At 34.1% G+C, this 24,855-nt stretch overlaps 1 long non-coding RNA gene across 1 annotated transcript; it reads left to right on the plus strand.

The window, feature by feature from the left end:
- The first annotated feature begins 8,445 nt into the window (after positions 1-8,445).
- LOC140038644 (uncharacterized) lies at positions 8,446-9,550 on the plus strand. Its single transcript, XR_011842219.1, has 3 exons — positions 8,446-8,743; positions 8,870-8,916; positions 9,157-9,550. It is a non-coding gene; the product is annotated as an uncharacterized lncRNA (long non-coding RNA).
- The last annotated feature ends 15,305 nt before the right edge of the window (positions 9,551-24,855 follow it).

Below are 24,855 nucleotides of genomic sequence, written 5' to 3' on the forward strand. Positions count from 1 at the left end.
GTTCCTTTGCCGTGGTCGAACTCGAGGTTCCTCATCATCTTCATCATTATTGGAACCATCGGACGACTCCACGTCTCTTCGCCTTCATGTGGACTTAAAAGTTTTTGGTGTTCCAGACGCTCGGAGTTGCAGCAACTCATCTTGAATGGGTTCTAGCATGCGTTGGAAACGCCTCTCCATTTGCTCCATCATCTGTTCAAAGTCCATGGGACGGGATACTCCTTTGTTGCTACTAGACATAAAGTCTCAAGTGTGCCTGCAAGGGTTAGTAGCAAAGAAAGGGAAAAAGGAGAAAGAAACGTTTGTCTCTCCTTTTTTTTTTCCTCACTTCACTCCCTAAGTGTATACTCTCACACTCGTGTATGGTCACTCAGATCACTCTAATGTGCTCACCAAAATTTTCTCACAGCCCCTTGCAAACCCTGAAGAAAGTAGAATTCCTCAAGTGCTCAAGTGTAGCTCAAAAAATCAAGTTCACGCTAGAATTTGAGGTTCGTAAGAGTAGAGATTTGCTTGGAAAACAAAATTAGGACACTAAGAATGGAGTGGTAGAATATATTCAAGACTAAAAACTGGAAAAGGAATTGACACAAAAGCTGAAAAAAATTAAGAACGACACTAAAAACTCTAACCGACAAGGAAAGTGGTCCTTTTACTTTGCTGGAATTTTTTTTTTTTGGGCCGTTTGCTAAAATATAGAAGGTGATATAGCTAAAAGATAGGCAGGAGTTTAGGCACTATGCAACTATAAAATAGGGAACAAGATGCGGCTAAAAGTTAGCCTATCAGTTTTGGAAGTCTTTGGCTTTTAGAAATCTTTCGGGTTTTGGAGACTAGGAAGCTGCCTTTTCCTTTTCTTGCTTGGTGTTTCCCGATTCCCCTTACTAGATTGCGGAACAAGATGGGCAATTTATTTTGTTCCTTTCAAGATCAAATTGGCTACTGCAACAGCTTTTTTTTTTTTTTTTTTATGCAGCCAAAAGATGCATTATGGGTCGGCTCAAACACACGAATTTCCAGGTTTGGTTGCAGCTTTGGTGCGGCCTGTTTTGGTGATTTTAATGTTTGGCAGGATGTGATTCTTGGTTCCCAACAATTAGAGCTCAAAGTTCAAGTATGTTTCAATGTCACGCCCACGAAAATTTCAAGAATTCAAGATCAAACCACAATTTCCAGCAAATAACTTCAAGAATATCAAGGCTAATTTCCAGATTTCAAGAATATCCGAATCCCTTCAAGATCTTCGTGAAACCAGCAAATTTGACGCAAGAATTTCAAGAACAAGGTACCAATACTTTCCTAGATGATAAGCAACTGAAGAAAAAAATGACATGAACAGATTTGGAAACAACTAAAACTCAACAAGGAAGAACGAACAGATTTTTGGAAACTACCAAAACTCAGCACGAAAGAATGAACAGATTTCTTCTTCTTCTCTTTTTGGCTTTTTTTTTTTTTAAACCCAAACGATGTAACTAACAAACAAATAGCCTACGAATAACACAAATAATTCCCAGAATTTCCAGAAATTAGAAACGGCACAAGAAAGACACAAAAACACTGACGGGCAGAATTTTTTTTGCAAAGAATAAGACTAGCGACTGAAAATTTTTTTTTCTAACGAGATAGATACAAAAGACACGAAAAGAGGGATAAAAAATGATGTTACCAACAAGTTAGCTCTGATGCCAGCTGATACGAATCTTGTTGGTGAGAAGATTCGCGACCCAAGATCACTTGTTGGATTTGACTTCGAACGCAAGGAACGGTAGCAGCGGAAACCCTACGACCCCTCTAATCCCCGTGACTACGAACTTGTTGATATTATCTCAACCCGTAATCAAACGAATTAGCGAACCTCAGGCAAGTGTAGGAGGCGCCACAATTCAAGTGTGGTTCTTGAATTGATAAGCCAAACAAGAACACAAGAGTTAAACTCTAAGTTGTTCAAGGGTTGCTCGAAAGCTATGGAGAAAATTCTCTCAAGTATTTTTATGATAAAAGTGTCTATCCTTTATTGATGTAATATGGTGCCTTATATAGACTACAAGTGAAAACCCTAATCTAGTAAGAAAATGGACTAAGGGTGCAGTGGATATGGGCCCTAATAAGGGAGGCTTAACCCCCCCGATGGGTTGGGCCTCACGTGGGCTTTCCTTCCTAGACAGCCCACTCTAGCAAATAATAATGAGTAAATTAGCAATCCTACCTTTGGCGATTCTATGTGCAATATGCACTTAGCCAATTATTCAATATAATCAACTGATGTGGAAATAACTAACTATGATGCTAACATGGAAATTAGGGTTTGGCAAAAAAACCCTAATCCTCAGGTGTAGCTTCAATGCTCATTATCGGACCGCGACCACCTTCACTTGAGTGTATGAATCCTTCAAAGGACTTGTGTATGGCCTGAATAAGTACATTGAGTTGCTCACGAAGTTTCTTTGCGCGAGCCCTAGTAAAGGGTCCATTTGGGGCGTGCACATGATCCTCAGCTCCTCGATTACTCGAGCCATTGTTGGCCTGCCCACGTACCATGATGCTATCAATCACCCTCTTCCAACCATTTGACTCTCGATTTATCCTTATAAAAGCTCTCCTCAGCTTGCATCCTCATTCATAGTCTGTATATGATTTTGCTTTCTCAATATAAATTTTGGCCAACACAATTCCAAAAAGTTCCTAAATGTCCCCAACACGGTTGGTGAAAAGCCCCAAAAGTCCTTATAGTTACCTTCTAAACTCGATGTAATATCACTGCAGCTAAGCCTGTAGAGGTTTTATAAATATATGATTTTGAGTTTAGCTTAAGTCTATCAATAAAACGATAAAGAATATATTAAAATCTTTGCTTATCCTCCTTATTTTGAACATTATAAATGTTGTTATTACTTATTATGAGTTTACTATAAAAATTTAAAGAAGTAAAAAATTATAAATTCGTAAATTAGTGAACTAAAGATTCCCTCTTTGAAGAAAATAAATTACTGAAGTCCTATTGCAAGATTTACCATAAAAAGAACTCTAACAAGGAGAGTATATGCCGAGTTACTAAAAGCATAGACAAATAAAAAAGACACAAGGATCAGGAAAACATCTTTGTTTGGATATGAAGTTATTTGCAACAATAAAAAAATAAAAAAATTAATTGCATCATAAATACGTTTTCTAATTATCTTTTTATCTTTCTAGCCACCTTTTTAATCTCATATCTATCATATCACAAAGAGTGTTACGATGTTATTCCAAAATATTATTCCAAATAATTTCCTATTCGTACGCACTCAAATAGTTCAATTTCAATAAATTACGCATAACCCTATATGCAGATTCCTAGATTACAACATAAACCCCAGTTTTAGATTCTTTCCTTCTTTCATCCTTTCAAGTTCTTGAGTTGCACCACATCTTTTAACTACTGTTGTAATTTCTCAAGTTTCTAATAATCACTTTGTTAGTCCACCATTTCACTTCCAATTGATCTTGTTCATTTTACCCTACAAAACAAAGAGATTTTGCGAGTAAAATGACAAAATCATAGTTAATTCATCTATCAACTTAAGGTGCAAATCAAAGACTAAAATAAGCAACTTGCACCATTTAACTTCACAAATTGACTCAAAAACAATATAAAGCACCTACAAAAATATCCACAACTTGAGCTTATATCAGAAACGAACACTTTTTATACTTCTGGCATGGTTCTTATAGAATGAGTAGCGTAGTTTTGTTAATTGGCATGCATAATGGCTGTTTTTGAACATTCGAATCCACATTATCTTCACAATAGATTGTCGTATTTCCAAAATGAGAAAGCTGCTTTCTTTCATTCGGTTTAATACATTTTTTGATTGTTGGCAACAAAGTTTTGCAATTTGGCATTGAAACACAACTTCTTGACTTTCTCTTGCTTTTATTGTGTAAAAATGATTACAAACCAACGGAATTTCCATTTAAAAATTTAATAACCAATTAAGAAAATGACTAGCTCTTTTGGTGTAATTGTTAATCATCTTCTTTTACATCAACTCATTAAGAAATACATCAAATCAAATACAAAATGCACAAGTTATTACTTGACTGAAATTAGCATTTTCAAGCTGAAAGTTTTTTTTTTTTTTTTTAATTTTAACCCTCCCTCCCTTCTCCACGCTCCATCCCATCCCCAACTGTCAACTTCAGGATTCAAACTATAAACCGGATAGCTATTAGCCACTGGACCAATCTTGCCTAGTGGCATCAAGCCAAAAGTGGGAAGGATGATAAAATAATAAGATAAAATTACAGGCTTAGCTATAGTAATTAAGGTTACGTTGGTGTATATTTTCACACCGATCTCATCATGGACGTGTAAAAACGTGTTCCATGCTGGTGGACCATGATTTTTGTGATTCGGTCCTACATCACCACAAATTACTTTATGGGGTACAGAATACAAGGAGTCTGGTTCTCCGCTACCAAGTTTTCGATAGTCACCAGTTACAAATATCTATTTCCATTCTTATTAGTGTTTGAGTTTGTGTCCTTGTACAAGTATGTCAAAGCTGCACTTTTACGAGTAAAATGCACCATTAAATAAATAAAAACAACAGTCTGTGTTTGAATTTGTATCTGTGTATTTTGTGTTTCTGTTACTTGCAAGCAATTTTCAATCCCTGAGTTTTGTGTGTCAATTAGGTACTATATTCATAACTAGTTATGAAGTCTAATAACTAGTTAAGTTTTACTTAAAATGAATCCAAACCTGAAAAATAAATAAAAGATTAACTGATAAACAGGCTCTAGCCAAGGATATAATTTCGGAAGTGATTCATACAGATGCTCATTAATGCAATAATTATTTCATTTATTCGTTAATAAACAGGTTAAAGTTGTCGAACATGCGATGATAACCAACTTTTCCTTAATGTTTCGATAGTTAATGTACGTTCGTTAACTACTTCCATAATCAAAAGAAACAACTTTAGGTACGCCCGTATAATTTAATTTATTGATTGCATTAAAAACTAGAAAAGTAATGTTTTAATCAATAAACACACTATTGGAGTTTATTTAAATTAGATCATATGTTTCTCTAACATGAAACCAATCACAATAGTCACCACTAATTTAAGACAATTAAACAATTAAGAATTTAACTATCCTAACTAGCATTAGATTGTTAGGTTGAATTAAATATCAAACACTCATGACATTCAAACAATCATGAGAAATTAAATCAAAAAACATACGAATACTAACGAATAAAAATAATTAGATCTCACAGTTGCAGATGAATCCTTCGTTACTCCTTGACTAGAAAAAGAAAATTTAGCCACTTATCACTACGAATAATCCAAGCAATTTTATTGATAAATGTTGCATGAATATTCAACAAAAGCAAAAAACAGGAAAAGACGGAGAGAAAAGCTCTTCGTTTGGTTTCTGCTTGGTGCCTAGACTAATAGTCTCTCGGTACCCGAAACAAAGTCTTAAAATCACGAAAGCCAAGAATCCCTCCTACTCACGTCACCATCGTTTCCTACTATTACTACTATCACTAATACATCTAATCTCCTCTAATTTTTCTCCGAGAGAAATATACCCATAATTTAACAAAAGGTAAGTTACTTGTTTCTAAATACAAAACGAAAACCAATTATTTTGGAAAAGGAAACCACTTCACAGAACTTCAAATTGAATTGGAAAATTGCCACGCGCGCCAAATCTCGATCTCTTCGAACCCGAGGCTAGAATTAGGTGCGGTCACACAGAACAGACCAAGAATCTTCATTAAACCAATTTTACTCCTTTTCTTGCCATATTCCTGAAATTAGCATCAATTGCCAAATATACTTTTTACTCATTTTCTTGGCCTATTCCTAAAATTAGCATCAATTCTCAAATATAAGTAGAATCCATCAATTATTACAATATTTGGTCAAAATCAAAGGAAAATATTCATAAATTTAATAGCAATTACATACCCTATCACCCTCCACTCTTTACACCCCTTCCCATCCCCAACTATCAACCTCAGGATTAGAACTATGAACCTGATAGTGGGGGAGCTCTTAGCCACTGGACCAACCCTACCCAGTGGTATCAAGCCAAAAGTTTGAATGATGATAAAATAATAACATAAAATTATAGGCCTAGCTATAATAATTAGGTTACGTTGGTGTATCTTTTCACACTGACCTCATCAAGGACGTGTAAAAACTTGTAAAAACGTGTAAAACATGGTAAAAATGTGTTCCATGCTAGTGGACCATGATTTTGGTAATTAGGTCCGGCATTACCACAAATTAATTTATGGTGTAGAGTATCACATTTTTAGGCCTATAAATACAAGGAGTCTGGTTCTCTGCTACCAAGTTTTCGACAGTCACCAGTTACAAATATCTATTTCCATTCTTATTAGTTAGCTAGCTAGTCCTTTAAGAAGAAAATGGCTGCAGCCAAATCTGGCATTGGCAGTGGACAGGTGAATAGTGATTGTATGCCTTGCTAGACTGGATTTCTTTGTTTTTCAAGTTTGTGTGTGCATGGTTTTCGGAATCAACTTATAAACAACTTGTATAGAAACGTTTGAAAAGTATAAGGATTTGCAAATTAAAGTAATTTCAACATTCTTGAGTCGACTTGATTAGCAATATTTTATGTTTCTAGTTGTCTACATGCAGCGGTCTCTTGAATTGTTTGACAAATAAGCTTCTTCTGAGCAATGTAGTTTCTTAATAATTGATTGGTTGGATTTAGTTTTCTGGTTGTTCCTTTGTTTGAAAGGACTCTAACTGATTTTGGGAACTCAATTGTGTTGGGTTTTCTTACTGAAAAATAATGTTTGGGGTTTGCAGAAAGACCAACCTATTATTCCTATGGCGTCAACCGTCAATCCGAAAGACCCTCATGTGATTGAGATTGCACAATTTGCAGTTGTAACGTACAATAAGCAGGCCGGGACCGATCTGGTTTTCATCAATGTGGAATTTGGCTTCCGGTGGAGCATGCTTGGTGCCACTCAGTACATGCTTGCCATTAAAACTCAGGATGATAAGGGCACATATTGCGACGTAGCATTGGTTGCTGATATAATGGGGAGCGAAGGTCACTTTTATGACCTCATCTGGTACAATCATAACAATAATTAATCAAGCACTACTCTTGATCAGCTGAGGAGTGAGGATCGACGACTTTAAGTACTTTAATTATCTAGTGTTTATGGTGTGGTTTTCAGTTTATGCATGGATGATGTACTGCTGGCATGCAAACATCCTCCCACTGTTGTACTAGTATGCAATGTAAGGTGCACTTCTATCAACAAAAATGCACCGTTAAATAAAAAAATCCGTCTGTGTTTGAGTTTGTGTCCTTGTAATAATATGTCAAAGGTGCACTTATACAAACAAAAATGCACCATTAAATAAATAAAAACAGCTGTACGTGTTTGAGTTTGTATCTGTGTATTTTGTTTCTCTGTTACCTGCAAGCAACTATCAATCCCTGAGTTTTGTATGTCAGCTACGTACTATATTCATGACTAGTTATGAAAAGTATGATGACTAGTTATGAAAAGTATGATAACTAGTTAAGTATTACTTAAGATGAATCCAAACCTTAAAAGGAAATGAAAGATTAGTTGATACATCGGGAGTAAGACAAGCCGATGACGTTTTGGTTCTTCTTTGAAGTATATTTTGGATGTTCTTCATAAATATAAACTGTTCAGGCCAGCAAGTTAACAAAAGTAGAAGTTGTTTCTTGACCCATCAACGGTTGAATGTGGCAAGACGACGAGTGATCAAAAGTGTCACTGGGAATTCTTATAAAGATTTTCCAGTTAGATATTTGGGTTGTCCGCCATCCATAGCTAAATTTCCTTTTTTGGAACTCTCTACAACTGGTACACATAAAATTTGTCAGCTAAAGTCCGCCACCAATTGTCCACGATATGCAGGATGGATGTTCTGGACAAGAATATAAAGATTAAAAAGGGGACTACGATTATCAACAAGAATAAAATTGGATTTAGAAAAAACATGATTGATTAGTTGTATGATTTGCTCCTAACGATAATTACGAAGCAGAAGAAGAAAAAGAAGGGGAAAAAAAAGAAGGGAAAAAAAGGTTGGGTTGTTACACACACATGTATCTATATATATAGATATATATATATATAAATGTGTATATATATATATAAATGTATGTATATATATATATCTTTACTATACTAAAAGCGTCAGTTGGCTTAGCTACAGTGAAAGTGGTCCGGTTATACTGTTATTATTGTGACTTTGAGGGGCGTTTTGGTCATTTGGTCATTTGGTGGTAGTGGCTTGGCTGGAAATTTGCTCCTGTAAGCGTGTTCCTTGGCTCGCGTGTTTTCCAACTTTTATATGTTTGACAGCACAAGGGAACTTTGCACTCAGTTGTAAGCTGCTCATATCACGGACACCTGTACTGCATCATGCATAGTTTATAAGTTACGTGTAATCTTCTCTTCCCACAGCACACTATTCTATGCTTCCATGATTATATCATTTACTTCTTCTTTCGGTGCACTTGTGTATCCATTAGCCTGTGGAAATCCCAATTCTAAAGAGAAACAGCTCTAAAGATATGCCATGCATGTATTCGATTTTCCTGATTTTTTACGCACCATTCTGTTCTTAAGCCTTTGTCACTTTTTCGTATTTCTTTTTCCCTCACAGGCAACCCTTTTTCCCAATTGAAAGCTTTCATTGTCTGATTTTGCAAGGTGAGCTCTGTGGTTTATAAACAGCTCTAAAGATATGCCATGCATGTATTTGGTTTTCCTGATTTTTTACGCACCATTCTGTGCTTAAACCTTTGCCACTTTTTCGTATTTCTTTTTCCCTCACAGGCAACCCTTCTTCCCAATTGAAAGGTTTCATTGTCTGATTTTACAAGGTGAGCTCTGTGGTTTATTTCTACCTTTCCGTGGTTTTGTCCTTGTACTGAAAGGCTTAATGAGTCGAAGTGTTTACATGATTATAATAGTTCAGTGAGCCATGTTAATGAATATGTTAGGGATTCTTACTGGCATATTAGACGTACAACTATCTTTCATTTGTTTATTAATTGCCTTCTACTACTAATTTGATTGGGTATGCATTTTTATTGAAATCTTCTTATTTATGTTATGTATAGCTGAGCTTTTTTAATGGGTTGCCGACGGAAATATGCAAACTTAGAAGAAGCGTATACAGACGGAAATATGCAAACTTAGAAGAAGCGTATACAGAGAAGAATGCAAGGAGACGGGCAATATCGTCTCTATGTTGATATATCATGCCAGAAGTAGGCCCGAGGAGGGGGGGACCAAAATTTTGCTCGTTCCATAACCCACTCATGGGTTTAAAGATACTAGGAGGGAATCACCGCGCGATGCGCGGTGTTAATTTTATGTTGCCCAGAAAATGCCCAAATTCATAAGTGGAGATATCATGATTTGGATGCATTGCATTTAAGTTATTTCGTTATAAAATGATTAAACTTTTAAATAAGCGAAAGCGTGAGCAAATAAATGGGTAACTTTTCTCGATTTCCAATTGCTATGCATGTTTAGCTAATCCTTATCCCTTCTCACCATTTCAAATTTACGTGATTCTTATCCGTTAATCTTATGAACTAATCTGGAACACAGAAAATTGAAATCACATCTACAAAACCATTCAGCCTTTTTTTTTCTTCCAAGGAGACAGTAGCATCGAACTTCTTAATTGCCTTCGATGTGCATATAGCAACTCTTAGACGACGACTGACTCAATGTGAAACCTAAAATGTTAATTCTCGAAAGGACTCCTCAGAGATAGAGGCAGGAATTTCTCGATGACCGTACACGTCAGGAGTCTATCCAGGAAAGTGTGGTACATCCTCTTTCCGTCTCCTATTTGCAGAAGTCCCAAGTACTCTGAATGAGCCTCACGAAGCCCAGACTGCGTGGGGTGGTTCATGCTAACCACCAGACTAACGGAACCACATACACAAGAAGGCACCCTTGGCTTCGTCTTCACCTCTCCGAGCCACTGCATTTCCGCCAGTGGACAGCATCATGCGGAACAAAGCCCATTCACTATCATTAGTTCTTAATCGTTCGTCGACTGCCTCGAGCCAGCAAGATATCTCTCCCGAACAAGGTAAGAGAAAGCTGGGTAGATGAAGTTTGTATGATCTATCAACGACCAGCACCAGTTACTATCACGACATTGGCAGTCCCATATATTTAGTCCCTAGAATATTGCATAAGCTCAAACCACTGCACGTAAAATACAGAAAAAATTGGTTAGACTCGGATCATAATATATAGTGCTACAGTAGTATTCCATACCTTTTAGACCTGAGAGAGAGAGAGAGGGGAGGGGGGAACAGAACCATCTCACACAACTGAGAAATATACTCTCTATTTAAAACGTTACTATGAAGCTTTGGTCTGACTATGTTCAATTTTTTTGGTTTTGTCATGTCTACCTAGTAATTGCTAAGCATCAGCTGTGTTGCATAGAAACACGGTGGAGTCAATAATCATCTAGTTCATATTTTCTCTCATGCAGAAATGGAGATATTCTATGGAATCAACAAACTCAATAAGATAAATACAAAATTCTGATTTTAGGTCCATGTAAACTTTCTTGCTTTCCAGTTTTACCTACTACAAACAAATTAACAGTTTTGGCATTTTGTCAAACACTTGATTTCATATAAATATCATTGCATTATTACAGAAATTTAGAATTAAAAAAATTCTCAAATGACATCTATAAAATACTCAAATGACTACAAATTCTAGTAACATTATATCAACTTTCATGTTTCAAAGGTTTAGGAAACATGCCACAACCTAATCTTTTGAAGGCCAAGTAATCCATGATAACCAATATCAAAACTTACACCTAATAGGTTATAATCATAAATAAATCAACAATTCAAGGGAAAATAAAAAAAATTTTACAAAAGGACAGAGCAAAAAACCTGTAACGTGACAAAATCAAGGATAACCTCTTCTGCAAGGAAAAAAAATGCAAGATGATGTTTAGGGTACAAATGGCAATGAAATAGATACAGTCAAATATTCATTTACTATAACCTACCCAAAATATATATATATATATATTCGCTTACTATTACATACAAAAGGCTGGAAAAAAATCCCTCACTACATAACCTAGATTATTTCGAAAAAGAATTGAAGAATTTTCCCAAACTTTGACATGAAATATAAAAAAAAACGTAAATTAGGAAAAAAGAAACCAGGGAAAATTTCTTATAAAGGCATTAGATCGGGAAAAGTTCCAAAAAAATTTCTCAGATTTGTTAAATCCTTTTTAATACTTTTTAGTCAAGAGCAAAATTGAGATACAAATACGGCAAGAGAAGGAAGAATACCAGGCAAAAAGGGGGGGGGAAGAGCAAAACTAACCACGTGTTTTAGAACACAATTTTAAAAACAGAGAAAAAAATCTTACAGAATCTCACAAGAATGCTGGAAGAGTTTCCAAAATTTTCACCTGCAATATCACAAATAAATACGAATTAGATTAGATCAGACAACTAAACCAAAAAAGAAAAATAGAAGGCTAGAGAAAATCAGGGAGGGAAAGAAAAAAATACCAACCATCTGTTTTGGTCCTGATGTTGCCGGTCATGGAGAATAAGAGAGATATCCTTAACTATAGACACAGAGATCCCGTGGGATCCTACATGTACATGCAACATATCTGGCATTCCGTAATCAGACGCTAGACACAGCCACCGGAGATCTAACGTCAGTTTGGTACTCACATAAACAAAATCACACAATACTATACTATTAGTCTATCACCATCAAAGAACCAGTACACAACTGCCAAATACTTGCAAGGTTTAAGAGACAATACAGACCTGCCAACTTTCTTCAAATTACCTGCTATATATGCCATGCCTCCATATACCGCCATTGCAACGAAAAAAAATACCTGGGCATGGTGATGTAAAACGAAACCCGCCTATATAGAGCAGTCCCTGGCCTTTGGCTTTCCCCTGTCTTCGCATCACTGTCCCCCCATCTCGCATGCTCACACAGTGGGAGTGCGGTGGTCTTCTGCTGAGAATATAAGTGCGCAAGACAACATCACTACAATTTATTTCCCATTTTGCCGTTCCCTCACTGTGTTTTCATGGAGCCACGAGGTGTTCTCCTCTTAGGTTTCATCTGCGTTATCGTCGCCGGCGTCGGTGGCCAAGCTCCGCCCAGCCCACCCACCACTACTCCCTCTCCTCCTACTCCCACTGCACCCACCACAGCTCCCCCTGCTCCTCCTACTCCCATAGCTTCACCTCCCCCTACCACCAATCCACCTCCAACTCCAACTCCAACATCATCCCCGCCCCCTATACCTTCATCTCCTCCTCTCGTAGTGTCGTCGCCTCCGCCAGCTGTCACTTCTCCATAGAAGGGATTTGGGGGTGTCGAGGAAAATGAAGAAGAAAAGAGAGAGAGAGAGAGAGAGAGAGAGAGAGAGGAGAATAGCGATGAACAAGGGAGAAAGAGAACCCTTCTTAATTGTGATGTATCGAGCCATGCGCTAGTCCCATCTCGGCAGAATACGTCAGAAAAAAAAGAACAAGGGGTACAGTAGCCGTGGTGGTCCGGTGGTTTGAGTATGAGAGGAGAAAGCAACGATGAGAGAGAAACACTTGATGGGAGACGGGAGACACTTAATGGGAATAGGAATCTCGAGCCCACCCCATTTGTCGTTCCAACCAAGGAGCAGATAAGGGAACAAGAAAACTCTCCAATATTTCTAGCTGGGCACGTGATTTTGGCATGAGGAGGACGACCACATTTGAACCAATGAGAGCTTGACACATCAGCAGACGACCACTCTTTTGCCAAAACTCATTCGCGCTTTTACTATATAGGTTGAAGAAGAAGCTAGGATTATCCAGCTATATATCCCTTAAAATTACAATTAGATACAAACCTTTTGAGGATTGTTGTTTCCTTCTGAAAGCTAATATGTCGAACTATAGGACCACAATAAAAGGCCAGAGTACCAAGAATGGAATCAATTAGCAATCCTCTAAAAAATTAGGTGATTTTTCACATAAATTACCATTGCTTGATTACAACAACAGTAAAGTTTGAAGCACAAGTACAAGAATTCTGGGTCTGCTTAGCAAGAAAAATCTGCAAGCCAAATATATAAAGAAACCAGAAATTGAATACTATCTATCAATTGCTTGCGATTTTGACATACTGTAGGTCAAAGGCACATGTTTTTTTCATCAAAGTATAGTTTAATTTCCTAATCATGCAAGTACCACAAAAACTTTGAGGAAAAATACATACAAAAAAGTGGCAAAGGTTTAAAAGACTACCTCATGCAGTGAATAAGGTCTCTGAATTCCAAATCTTCTCCGAAATAAGTAGTTTCCTCCAAAAAAACCAGTGAGATAGAAAGCTATGAATAGGAGCTATTCGGTTTGGTGGATAATCGAATAAGTAGTTTGGTCATTTATAAATCAATATTGAATGGTCCCTACTAAGATTAGCTGTAGATGCAGGGATACTATTGCTTTGCATTTGCGAAAATAGGGATAATACATTGCAGTGAATCTGAGTATGATATATTTCTCCAGGTTGTTCCTAGCTATTGTTTAGTACTTCCTAAGTAATTCTCCTACTAATGCATTCCCACAAATGTATCAGAAATTGGCAACAAGTCCAATCAAATACTTAGATATTTTGTAGCAAATTCAAGCGGAAATCCAGGCATCCTCACGGGATTCAAATGGTAGTTAAGGTCCAATTAGCTATTAAGGTTATAAGGTAAAATATACTACATGCTGCATGTCTCAAGATTACTATAATTTGTTCTACTTCAAAGAATGCTTGACAAAAGAAAAAAAGGAAAAGTTCATCGTCATTGATTAATGGTCTCTGCACAAAAAAAGAGATGCAAAGAAGAAAAATGATGACGATGATCTACGTACTACACCCAAAAATTGTTGCAATGAGTGCAAGAAGTTTGGGAAGACGCGTTTTATTGGAAAGATTACTACAAGAAACTACACCTGTCAATATGATATTTTTTACTACAATTACTAGAAGCATATTCGTTTTACTACATCATGAATAATTCTCAATTTCTTGACATTTTTTATTGCGTAGAAATGTGATGATTGTTCTTTTAAATTATTGATATCACCATTGTGTTTATTCACAATAAGTTTCAAGAAGGGTTTTACTTGTTTAAACTTATTTCATTCTTGACTAGATACAAATAGTGTGTGTGCATAATTTTAAAAGTGATCAGCGTCACCATATTTATGATATTTGTATGTAATTGTACATTTCAAATGAATGCATCATTTATTTATAGTATCAAGAATTCACAAAGATTTTAAGGTATTGACTGACTATCTAAGAGAAAATTACAAATCAAATGAGTAAATGAGTAACAGCAATATTCAATTTACATAAAGTCAAATTCTCCACATTTATTTAACAACTATCATGTATTAATATATAAACATTTTACATTAATCTACTTGCTTTCATTTGATATTGATTAACATAGATCCAGGGCATCCTCACGCATCGCGTGAGGCTGAAAAAACTAGTATATATAAATGTATGTATGTTAAGGAGAGTACATACATGTCATATGTACATTCAAATTTAAATTATGATGATGCGCTATGTATCCAGTTTTACTAATGTATATAATGAAAATGTAGGAGATATTTTTTTTTTTTTAAAAAAAAAAAGCATTTTTCTTGTGATATAAAGTACGCAGCCTTCTTTATCTTGCAAGTAAGATCACTATTTTCTGGATGAGGGCAGTCCAAATGGGCGGGTCAAGTGATTGCCTGAATTTAATTCGGTACGAGGTGCAGAAGGTGGACCACAAAACCCCATTTAATTAATGGGTTTGGTAGGGTTAGGTAAACGTCTTTTCAGTCAATGAAAGCTTGACTACAACCCATTCGCAATTTATGGTTACTCTCACTCGACCCGTTAACTCCAAGCACAGGCTGCATTTCTTAGACATGCAGCTTAAAACCCCATATTGAAATTTTAAGACCACCTGGTAATTTCCCTTTGGGCCTCAACATAGGTGGATGTAATGGGCTTTGAGGACACTTTAACTTTTAATTTTGGATATTTTAACATTTACTGTCTCCAAAACCCAGCAAAGTTGGAAAGAACATTAAACATGTAATTTTGATGTCTGTAGTTTGACTATCAAGCATTTCTTTGCTCCTCACTCACATAAGACTTAGGCCTTATTTGATAATTCAATCAATGCTTCATTTTAATGGAATCATATCTTAATATATTTAGATTATTTGATAATAAAAAATTGAACATCTAAATTAATTAAGTGGCATTAAATTTTTTAGGCAAAACTTGCTGTCAAAATTAAGTGATAACCTATTCACCTATCACTGAATGTGATATGCATTTAAATGTATTAGATTTAATATTTATCAAATGCACCCTTAGAGTCTTCTTTAAATTGAGGGGAAAAAAAAAAGAAAAATAGTAACATACACGGGAATGAAATTGAAAATGGATGGAATGAGGGAAACCTCCACGATGGCTTCCAATGGAGAAGTCAAGTTTACAAGTCTGATCATAAGTTGTCCGTGAAGAGATAAGGCTCAGCTCATCGGACCAAAAAGCATCGTGATTGGAGAAGCCATCGTAAAATTGGCAGCAATGTTCAATACAAAGGGTTAATTTGAGAAATCTCGCCTGAGATTTATAATAATTTCAAAGTTTGTAAAATTACATAAACCTCCCCTGAGGTTAAGGTTTTAGTAACAAAATTAGTCCAAATCAGAAAAAGTAACATTAAAGTAGTATTTTAAGAAGAGAGATAAAACTTCTATCCCATAATTGCCCCTTATACATGTTTATAAGTTGTATTAATAAAAAATGAAAACAATTAAAAATTAATTAGAAACAATTAACACATACATTTCACTGCTTCAAAAGTTCACATTAATATATTAGACAACAAAAATAAGCAATAAAAGTACACTAATGATCACAAGATTCAGTAAAACAAACCAGTCATCATCACTCTTAACATTAGGTTTACTATGATTCTTGTGATTTTCAATAGAAAGAATTTTTGAATTTTGCCTTTCTTTTTCTTTCTTTCTCCTTTACTTCTACGAAATTACTTTACAACTATTACAGTTTTAAGAATTTCAAAGAAAATTTTCTCATGAACAATCTTCTCTTACCTTGTGCTTTTTCTTTTACCAATGCCCTTTTTCTCATACTGTGTACAACTAGTTTCTGATCATTGTCAAGCTCTATCTATCACAAAATAGCACCATTTGGTATATCAATTGGCCTTATTTTACAATTGCAAGTCACTTTTCCTAATTAAAGAAATTCTCAATAGTTATTTGCTCTAATTACTTAATCATTAGATATTATTAGTTTCTATAAGACATAATGTCTTAGGGCAAATGAGTAATTTCTCCCCATGTGATGTAAGTAATTGGGCCCACAATTCTACCTAGGGAGACAAGTGTAATTTTTTAAATTCAGGGGAGGCCAGTGAAATTGCTAGAAACCTCAAGGGAGGTTTCTAAAATTATCCGTAATACAAATTGGTAAATGAAGAGATAAGGCTCAGCTTATCCAAGCAAAATAGAGTTGTGATTGGAAAAGTCATTATAGAATTGACAACAATGTCAACACAAATTGGTTCAATTAGTAAAAATGGAGTGTGTTCAGATCCTACCACCAATATGGATATTATATTAATAGGTGTTTTGTAAGAACCCTATAATTGATCCATGATCTCAGAAGCATGCCCTATCCTGTGTTGGTAATCAGAGCCCCATCCAAAATGTACCTGCTTGATAGTTGATTTTTTTTTTTAAAGGCAATATAGCATTTTTTTTATCTGAGTAAAAGTATACAAAATGTACCTGTCCTGTTACATACTTGAGTATGCGCAATTACAATAAAACAAATCAATAGAATTAGCCCAGAATACTTCCATGATCAATTCCCCACTCCAATATCAACTCCAAGTTTTCTGTGGTCCGAGGAGCTTTGGGCCAAGAATAACAAGTCACCTGCAACACATTCATAATAGCTTCAACCAATTGAACAATTTGATCTGCTATTCTGCTGAAAAATCCTTTTATTTGCCTCCTGTCATGAATGCCAGACTGTAGCAGCAAAAACAAATATCTTTAGTTTAACAGCAAACGAATCAATCTCATATGTGCACTCCACAAACGAACCTCCATTTGCTAGCTCATTTCCCCTCCATACAACATGCACATCCTTTAAATCTTATGCTGGATAGAATGTGAAAAATCACACTTGAAGAACAGGTGATCAATGGATTCTGGAGCAGCAGAGTCACACAAAACACATAGTGCTGATGCATTCTGCACTCCCCATCTACACTGCCTATCCTTTGTCATCAGCTTCCCTTAAATTGCCATCCACAGGATGAAAGCAAACATAGGAACAGATCCTTTGCCCCGACCAAGTTTATATCATTCCATCTTCAGTCCAGAAGAAAAAAGCTTCTTCATTGCAGACCTTACAAAAAAGTCACCCGTAGGGGAGCCTAACCAGTCAACATGATCCTCCCTGTGCAAATGCTGTAAGAGAGGAGGAGGAGCGTCATCTTGGAATTCATTGACTTGAGAGTTACACCTCCTACCCTATTGCCAATTCTAGCTATCATTTTTTATGAAGTCAGCAACTTTAAATTTAGTAGAGAGCCCCAAACACTTGAGAAACGAGATTGATGGTAAATATTTGACCTGTAATAAACTTGCATATACGAACTACAAAAGATGTAAAAATATCCCAAAAGAATTATCCCTACATAACGAGAGCAAAATTTCACCCATGATGAAACTTCTCTCGACAGTGATTTTTTGTCAGAATGTATTATACAAATTTCTAATTTACCGTACCAGGTCAATTTTATCTTAAAAATTAGAAGGACTTTTGTTTTCTTGTCACAACTGACAAGTAACAACAGACCCTTGTTTTCTAGAGAAGGTGAAGCGCCTACCATATCGAAATCAAAATAACTCGATACTAGATCAATTTTCGTAGGGCTAAACTTCTTCTTACATTTAAGTACCATTCTTTCTGGGAATCAAGACTTTAAAAGTCAAGATATACTCGAATTCTTGGATAAGATCAGGAGTATTGGTCATCGCCTTTCCATATATGCTTTCTCATCCATGTTTCTAGTGACCTCATTTTTGTTCCTCTATGATTACAAACTGTTCTGGAAATAATAATCATTTGACAACAATATTAAAAATCACTAATGTATTGCCATATAAAATAATCTCTCACCATCTTACTTTTGTTTGGCAAGTACCATTTATTTCCTAGCCATTATAATTTGTAATTAGGTTTGAGTGACGAGTGCTCAATGCGCACTCATTAAGAGGGGTTCAAGTGTTAGTTTCTTTTTTAAAAAATGTAGTTTATTAGCAAAACAGTCACAATTCAAGATTTTTTGCAATATATGTGGGGATAATTTTAGAAACCTCCCTTGAGGTTTCTGACAATTGCACTCAGCTCCCCTCAGGTTTAAGAAATGACACTTATCTCCCTTGACATTGTAAAATCCCTATAATGCCCTCCACTTAGTAGACAATTTTAAATTGAAGGCAATAAATTTACAAAACCTAAAAAAAAATTATTTTTCTGTCTCTTGTCTATTTTCTAGTTAATATAATCTCTTTTTATTATCTTCAATTTTATAAATATTAGCAAATTGAAATTACAAAATCTACAAAGGGAGTAGATTATGTGTCAAACTAGAAGAGAATGAAGAGATTCGCAGTGATAGAGAAGTAAATAATGAAATTAATGATTGAAATAGAAAAAAAAAAACTAAAGATATGGAATTTGTCATATTTTGTTTATTGTTAAGAAAAGCTTTTATAAAATGTCAATAATTACATAATGATTTCTTTTACTGGATTAGAAATTTTTTATTATGATTTTATTGTGGAGGTAGAATTTATTCTCAACTTTTGAGATATTAATATTTTTAAGGCCATAGGAGAATTGTAATGGTGGCTCTAGGTCAAATTAACTTATATTGAATAGGTATTTGAGCATTGATATTTAATTTGGGGGTATAAAATTGGTTGTCAATGGGGTTTTGTTTGTGTGTGTGTGTGTGTGTTTTTTTTTCTCGAGGCATGTAATAATATTATATATGCAATTTGAGATCTTTTGGATGGTTGCTTGATTTTAGAACTTATGTTTGGATGGTTGTTAGGGATTTGGCTTGTTGATTTATGCAAAGTATGAAAGAAAATAATTGAGTAAACTATATTTTTCTTTCTTAGTTTTGTACAAAAGGGCAATTTAGAATTTTTTTAAAAAAATCTAAGTCCTTGGACCTACATTGTTACTAAACAGTAAAAGTAAGAGAGGTATATATAATTTTTAAAACCTGAGGGGAGCTCTTTGTGATTATGAGAAACCTCAGGGGAGGTTTGTGAAATTATCCCATATATGTGAGTATGTAAATTTATATAGCAACTTAGGTTTGATTTAAATGTTTTAGGAGTGCCTATTGAGAAAATATTTTGTAATTAAACCCTTACTGAATAACTGGCATTTCTAGACAAATATATAAATTATGTGCCATTATAAATTTCTTCTTAACTGTCATTAAATCATATTGAGTACATACTAAATACGTGAAACAATGCATAGATCGACACTAGAAAAACAATAGAGCTAGCGAGTCACATCTAGAGAATACACACAAATTTGCTAAGAAATCGTTCGAGAATACAATAATACTTTACTTAAATCATGTGCCATTCTCGTATCACATACAATTATTGGTCTAAATACAAGTATTAGTCTAGACAGAGTAGTATACCACACAAAAGAGCAACACGTGATTTTAGAGCGAATAATATGGACCTTAGAATTAACTAAATTCGTTGGAGGAGAGGAAAATAAGGAGATAATAGGTGCGACATTTTCCGTTTTATGGTTATTACTTCATTGGCGATTGGAATCTTGTTTTATTTCCTTTCCTAGTACAAAGTGGGTGTATTTGGATAGGAGATTATTCTTAAAAAAATTATTTAGAATAATATTGTAACACTTTTGTGATGTGATGTGATGCATGTAAAATAAAAAAAAAAAAAAAAGGGAATTCATTGCCACAATAATCTTCTTCTTAAAAAATATTTTCCAAATTGATGCAGCTTCAAAATTTATTACCATGTTAATTTACTTGTTGCTATATGGATTTCAAATATGGAAAACTAGTCATGCTTAAACTTTTGCTCTTATCTTCTTTCTTTTTGACAGGTACAATCACAGTTAAAATGTCAATAACTACTCTTAGGAGTTTAATTGCTAATTCACATTAGAGGAATCTCTAATTGTTTTTCAATAGTTCAAATTTAGCTAGTTCTACTCTATTTATTATTCATTGTCTACCTAGAGGAAATTTTTAATATATTTGAAAATTTCTTAAATAGTCGTAGCAACTAAAAAATTTTTCTTACCATGTGTATGATGAATTGTCATATAGATAAACTAAAAATCTTTGGAGATATAGTGTTAATTCATGATTTTTCACTCTTAGAATGTACAATAATATCTCTTCCAAATATTGACTATTAACTAACCTTGATGTTAATTCTAGTGCTAATTATGACTTTGCTTAGATTCTCTAGATGGGTCAAAAAATGCAATATTTTTTTTTAATTTCTCTTTTCCTTTAAAATGGAACTTTCATTAATCTATGATTATTATCTTGAAATACTTACCAGTGTGTCATACAATCAATTTTCCAAAATTTCTTAATATGTATAAAGTCAAGAGTTTATCATATATGAAATTGCATGTAACAACAAATAATCAGACCAAACTTGTAATATACTAATCAAGAATAATACTAGGGAGGAATAATGGCAGCAAAAGAACAAAAGCAAGACGTAGTCGGGAGATAGGATATATATATATACACACACATATATATATATATATATATATATATGTAACATGGGTTTGCCATCTGGTGTTGTGGTTAGGAATAGCAACGGAATAGATTTGGGGCGGGGGAGGCCCGCCCTGAATGCCTACTACTTCCCCCTGCCCCTGCCTCACCCCACTTCCCCCGCGAGGGCACCGTGGTGTTAATAAAAATTTGTTATATAATTTGATTGTAGTCAAATTTTAGCAAATAATTAAGTACTAAAATATCAGCATATTACCAAATCATTATCCATTGTAATTTCATAATTAAAACCCATAAAAACAATTAAACAAGAATTATTTGAATAAAATCCAACATAATGAAATAAATACAACTAAAGTAATCAAGTTTTCACTTTTGAAATAAATACAATCACTAAGTCATTATTGTATTTTTTTTTTTTTTAGAAAAAAAGTGTTATTGTGTTAAGTGTAATTAGGAAATTAGTATAAATGTATTAGTAAATTTGGTATAACTAATTAATAATTTCTATTATTAGACGTGTATAATTATTAGTATAATTGATAATATCAATTATATTATACTCCCTCTATCCCACTTTGATAGTCCTGTTTTTCTTTTTCATCTGTCCCAAATTGTAGTCCACTTTCCAATTGAAGAATGTAGTAGTATTTTAATTTTTCTAAAATACCCTTATTCAATGTAAGTTGTTGTTACTATAAACCTACCACATTTAATGAGAGTTGACTCTTTTTTTACCATCAATTCAAGTTCCCATAAAATTGTACTCTATTTAATGTGAGGATATTTTAAGAAAATAGCAATCTAAATTTACTTTTCCAACAAAGTTAACTACTTTTTCTTAAACTGTGTGAAAAAAGAAACAGGACTATTAAAGTGGGACGGAGGGAGTATATACTAATATACATTAAATAATACATGTAACTAATAATATCATTATTATAAATTTGTAACTAATTAAATTAAATATTATATATATACATATAAATATATATAAATAACTATATATATATTTTTTAATGGGTGGGGGGCGGGGGATACGATGAGAGTATACTCCCCCGCCCCCCGCCTCACCCCGCACCCAGCGCCATTAGCCACCCACAGGCACCCACGCCAATTGTCATCCCTAGTTGTGGTGCCATAAGAGTACACAATAGTGAGTCTAGTGTTATTGTTTCTGTGAAAGGGTTAATTTTTCTATGAAATTGTTGCATTTCAAGTGATAGTTGATAATTTTAAAGCATTATTTAATATGGATTCAGTTTCCTTTATTAGTTTGTCTGTAGTATTCTAGAGCACTAAGTAGAAATAAAAAAACATGTAATATAAGGAAGAAAATAATTACAAGTCATTCTTTTCTTTTAATAGGGATCTAATGTGGCAATAAATACTTAACAAGGAAATAAAAACTCAAATTATTTTTGGAGAAACAAATTGTTTTCATCGGAAACTCAATAAAAATGTGGTTAAAAGTTGTGTTTATGATGCAAACTAAATAATATTTTGAAAATTTTTTTCCAATGATGTTATCCTAATAATGTTGTCTAATATTCTCATTTTCTTTCAACGAAATAGTTTTCTAAATCCAGCCAATTCTCACTCACTAGCCCAAAAGATCATAGTTATTAAATTCAACCCGACTTGGTGGTTGAACCGATCAGCCCTTTGACTTGGCATCAAGTCATGCTAAGTATCTAGTTTGATCGGACAAGAAATTGATTTGGTCAAACCTATTTGACATGTCGGTTCAACTGAGAAATTGCCCTATTTTCTAATTAGAGTAAATTTTATATACACTATCACGGTTGGATGAATGACACATAAGCAAATTTTGAATTTTAAATTCAAATTTTACACTTATGTCATATATTTAATGGTGATAGTATATGCACTGACAGTGTATATAAGATTAATCTTTCTAATTAACCCTTTTTAACAATTATGGGTCTTTGTTTTTTAAACAAAGTGTATATATACTTTTTATATGATTTGTACATTGGATCTTATTTAAATGTGCATAAGACTTTATCAATTGCTTAGTTTTTATTTGATAATTAAATATTTTTTAACAAACTTATTTACTTTTTTATTATATAATTAATCCTTTTAACTTTCAAACTAACAATATTTGAGTAGTTAGAAATTATTTTATTTTTAAACAAAAATAAAATAATGAAAAATAAGGCTGTATTTTTAAAACAAGTGGCACAATTTTTTTTTATATTTAACTATATTATTTAGTTATGTAAAAGTCGGATCAAATGAAATTAAATCTTCTATTAATATCTATGCTTTCATTATATATCTAAGTACAATGATTAGTATCTAAAAGCACTTTGTTAGATATTTTATGTCTATTGAAATTACTATTTTATATTTATAAATATTAAATTAATACCTACCGCTTCAACAAGTGACCCACTGGTTGAGCTGATTGAACTAGTGACCCAGTAATCTGATCGCTCTACCAAGTTCCTTGATGGGTTGGATTTAATAACTATGCAAAAGATACAATAATTGAGGTTATCCAAAATTACAATTATGATTGCAGAGAGCGGTTAATAGTAGAAAATGAATAAATGTCAAATTAAATGGTTGGGATTGAATTTTAGACAAAAATTTTAATACATGATAAATTTTGATTATATTTTTACATGTTGCTATATTAATTTTTACATTTATTATTTTAGTATTTACAATTGTTGTGGCATTGTTTACATGACTAACACTGTTGATCTAAAATACAAGTTCATATGGGCCACACATTATTACATAGCCAAAGATAGTTATTTAGCGATAATTTTAGTATTACATTAGAAAAATAATTTTGGTATTACCTACCGAAAGTAACTCAGCAACTCCTACCTCATTCACAATTATACTATTCTTCTTAGTTCTTATAAACTTGGCAAATTTTCCTGTTCCCATCTTTTCAAAACTTCCCAAATTATTTTCTAAATCCAACCAAACCCCACTCACAAGCCCAGAAAGCACAATTCCATATAAACCCAGCATTATTACACAACCCACCAAAATCGCTTTACATACAAATCTGATTGTGAAATTTCAGCCATGGTTTTTTAAATTGTTTGACTTATTTTCTCTGTCCTGATAGCTCAATGGGTCTTACTTATTTTATAGGATTTGAGGACTTTCATTTGCTGCCATTGGAGTTATTGGTGGACCACAATTTCATCGTCGTTTTGTTGGAGTATGGATTGGCAGTCACGGGTGATCCTTTCGATGAATATTTTATACTAAAGAAATCCGTAGTATTGAAAGTCTTTTTTTTTTTTTTGGTTGCCCGCCTGGTATCCAAAACTTTGCCCCGACTAATCCGAACCTGATCCGAAACTTTGTCCCGACTAATCCGGACCCGACCCGCGTCGCGCACCTGACTGGCTATGGTGGGTGAATCTCCTAACAGGAATGTCTGCGTACACTAGGACTCGAAAAAGTCTTTATTGTATCACTTGTGCGCTGGAGATCCAAGGTTATTGGAGCGTTCTTGCTCAAGCAATATATCTGTGGTGTGTGCGCATCTCTAAGCTATCCAAGCGACATAGCAATGTGTAGTTTGTGATATCTACAAGGTATCCTTTATTCCAAGAGAACCACTGTAGTGATGTTAAGTATGGGATTCACGTCACTTGACTCCATGAAGTTTTTAAAATTTCACTTACCTTTCTTGAATTGATATTTCTCGTAACATTTTAGCCATTTTGGAGGAAATACAAGAAAGATAAAACTTTTATTTCAATACTACTCTTATGCTATGTTACTTATGAAGTTTACAATGACAATAAAAAATAAAATAAGATTAAATTTTTATAAGGTGTAAATTTCTTGACTTGAA

This window comes from Coffea arabica, chromosome 3e, assembly GCF_036785885.1.
Source record: "Coffea arabica cultivar ET-39 chromosome 3e, Coffea Arabica ET-39 HiFi, whole genome shotgun sequence".
Classification (NCBI taxonomy): domain Eukaryota; kingdom Viridiplantae; phylum Streptophyta; class Magnoliopsida; order Gentianales; family Rubiaceae; genus Coffea; species Coffea arabica.